The sequence below is a fragment of the Phodopus roborovskii genome, unplaced genomic scaffold (assembly GCF_943737965.1).
Source record: "Phodopus roborovskii unplaced genomic scaffold, PHOROB, whole genome shotgun sequence".
Lineage (NCBI taxonomy): Eukaryota > Metazoa > Chordata > Mammalia > Rodentia > Cricetidae > Phodopus > Phodopus roborovskii.
The window spans coordinates 18,391-21,121 of record NW_026125331.1 but is presented as its reverse complement, the minus strand read 5'-3'; the positions used below and the strand labels follow the sequence as shown (position 1 = coordinate 21,121).

The following is a 2,731-nucleotide window of genomic DNA, read 5'->3' as shown; positions in this document are numbered from 1 at the left end:
AGTGATAATTCAAATTCTTGTTCTGATGGGAGATGCCATTCTGTAAATATGTTTCTTGTATTGGTTAATGAATAAAGCACTGTTGGCCAATAGGAAATCAAGATAGGTGGGGCTAGGAGACAAAGAGGATTCGAGGAAGTAGTAGGGAGGAGTCAGCATGTAAAGACTTGAGAGAACAGAGGTCCGGGCCTCTCTCCAGTAAGATGAAATGGAAATACTTAGATTAATAGAAATGGTTAATATTTAAGACAGAGCTAGCCAATAAGAAACTAGTAACTGGCCAACAGCATTATATCAAATTCAGAATCTCTGTGTATCATTTGGGGCTGGCAAGGCAGTGGGACCAGACCGTGGAAAAACTACTCTTAACATTGTTCAATTGTTCAGAGAGTTGTTCCATTTCCATGGCTTTGTAGGCTTTCTGAAATTTGTGTTGTTGTTGAACTCTAACTTTAACCCATGGAGTTAAAATAAGATACAGGGGGTTATTAATTTTTTTTTAGATCGGGGTTTAATTCTGAACAGTTTCAAATAAAACTTTGTGGTCATAGTAGGTAAAACAACTATATGGATCAGAGAATAACTCTCTCTCATAACTTAGACACTTTACTACATTTACAGACACCATCATCCCATGTAACCCAGAGCATACCTGTTTTGAATCTATTCATTTCTTTAGGGGACTGTCACTGAATATTGCTAACATGAATGGCTTTATTGAGGCCAGTGCTGAGCTATGAATTATTTCACATGATCTAGAGGAATCAAGACAGAACTTTTCCTAATACCATTACCCTATCAGGAGAATCAAAACTAGTTTTTAAAACATACCTTCACCGTGGAGCCTGAAATGGAAAGCCTTTAAATATACTTGAAATTCTTATGTTCATTGGTACTAAACTTCAAAGATGGCTACAGCAGTTAGCAGGCCAACCACTGAAACCTGGAGGATTCTTTTGTAGTCAAGGTGAGAAACAACTGTGATGTCAAGATTCCAATGCTCATGCCATAACTGGCACTGACCCATACATTTCATTTTCTTCAACATTTTGGCTTTGGAAAATTATGTTTGAGCAAATTTAAAACCACAAGGGGTAACAAATTTCTCAGTATATATTATGCATTATTTATATGATAATATAACAAACACATAATATATATACAAAATATAAATAATATAGTATATAATATGTAATTATATAAGATATCTATTTACTGACTCAAATCCAACTTCACTATGAAAGATTTTGCTTCAGCTTATATTTTATTTTGTCATCCCTTAGAAGCTTCTTCTTTTCTGATGACAACCAGAAAGAGAGTAGTTTGGGAGGTGTAGGGGGACTGGGAAGACAAGATACAAGTAGAAGAAGTAATCAGGATATATCGTATTAGAAAAGAATCTTATACCAGTGAAGGAAAAACTGGGGAAAAATCAAGGGTAATATGTTTCCCCAATATCTAATGTGGCACCATTTCCAGGCATAGGGTATTTCCTGCTACTCACTGTTTTAGAAGACAAAGGGCTCTAACCTTACCATTTTGTCCTCTGGTCATGGCAGTCTTAAAATATCACACAGTAGCAAATAACCTCATGAATGGAAGAATATTTAGGAGAGTACATGGTGGGACAAGAAGTAAGACAGAGTAGAGAGGGGTTAGTTTTACTGATGCAAGGACTAACAAGGGCCCCTGTAAAACAACATTAACACCTTCAGAGAGTAGCACTCTCAAATGACAGCATGACGTCATTATAGGCCTTGTCTCTTAAAAGTGTCACTACCTATTCATACTGTCACACTTGAGACTATCCTTTCAGATTAGCCTATGAAACCCAAATCACATCCAACCTGAGAACCAGACTATTAATTCTGATACAATTAAGAGTAGGAAACTGCAACTACTACAAGTTTCCTTCACATTTTTCTGCAACAGAAAACCATTTCACACCATGTTGAGCATATTTTAAGGACAAGCATTTTCCAGTTCTCCATTTCTGCAGTCATTTTGTAGGCTGGTGGTTTTTTGTTGTTTGGTTGGTTGGTTGGTTTGTTTTTTGTTGTTGTTGTTTTGTAGTTTTCTTTTTGTATTTTACTTTAAAAAAAGAAATACACTCAGGAATGTATATGGCCTTAATAACTTTTATCCCAATCAACCTAACAGGAGTATATTTCAGTCATCATATTACACTGGATTTGAGGTTCAGTCATGGTATAGAACATACCTTTATAATGCATAGACTACTCTTTAAACCATTACAAATTTTTTTAAATCTGTTGAGATTTGCTTTATGACTGAGTATGTGGTCTATTTTAGAGAAGTTTCCATGAGGTGCTGAGAAGGTATATTCTTTTGTGTTTGGGTGAAATGTTATGTAGATACATGTTTGGTTCATTTGAGTCATAACATCTGCTAGTTCCCTTGTTTATCTGTTTAGTTTCTGTCTGGCAGACCTGTCGATTGGTGAGTGTGGAATGTTGGCATCTCCCACTATTAATGTGATGGGCTTAATAAAATTGTTTAAGCTTTAATAATGTTTCTTTTATCGCTTCTCGGCCTTTTGGCTAAGATCAAGTGTAGTATCTGTTCTTATCAGTTTAATAATGTTTCTTTTACAAATGTGGGTGCCCTTGTATTTGGAGAATCGACTTTCAGAAATGAGACTTTCATCTCGATGGATTTTTCCTTCAATGAATATGAAATGTCCTTCTCCATTTATTTTTTATTAATTTTA

At 35.4% G+C, this 2,731-nt stretch overlaps 1 non-coding gene across 1 annotated transcript; it reads left to right on the top strand.

Moving 5' to 3' along the window:
• Window positions 1–2,541: 2,541 nt before the first annotated feature.
• On the top strand, window positions 2,542–2,731 carry LOC127214154 (U2 spliceosomal RNA). The gene has a single exon (XR_007833815.1). It is a non-coding gene; the product is annotated as a U2 spliceosomal RNA (small nuclear RNA).